The sequence below is a fragment of the Pteropus vampyrus genome, unplaced genomic scaffold, assembly GCF_000151845.1.
Source record: "Pteropus vampyrus isolate Shadow unplaced genomic scaffold, Pvam_2.0 Scaffold135, whole genome shotgun sequence".
NCBI classification, from domain to species: Eukaryota; Metazoa; Chordata; class Mammalia; order Chiroptera; family Pteropodidae; genus Pteropus; species Pteropus vampyrus.
Genome location: NW_011888916.1, coordinates 6,350,123 through 6,350,654, shown reverse-complemented (window position 1 = coordinate 6,350,654; position 532 = coordinate 6,350,123).

The following is a 532-nucleotide window of genomic DNA, read 5'->3' as shown; positions in this document are numbered from 1 at the left end:
AGTGGTGGGGTAGCACACATTTGGTTCCCTCAGGAGGCTGTGTTCCCCTGTTTGGCAAACTGTTTTACCTGAATAAATGTTCTCTCTTTAGAGTAACTCAGACTGGGGACTCCTGTTGGCATTGGACTGATGGCAGCAATCGTTTGTTGACACTTTTTTAAAAGTGTACAATTAAGTGGTTTTTAGTGTATTCACGGAGTTGCACAATCATCATTATTATCTAATTGCAGAACATTTTCGTCACTCCAAAAAGAAAAAAGCAAATCTTGTATCTTTCACAGTCACTCCTTACCCACCATTTCCCCAGATTCTGGCAACAGCTAATTTATTTTTGTCTCCATGGATTTGCCTATTCTAAACATTTCACGTAAGTGGAATCATACAATATGGGTCTTTTATGTCTGGCTTCTATTGCTTAGCATAATGTTTTCAAGGTTTGTCCATGTGGTAGCATGTGCTTTATTCCTTTTTATTGCTAAATAATATTCTATTGCATGGGTATGCCACACATATTTATCTATTCATCAGTCAT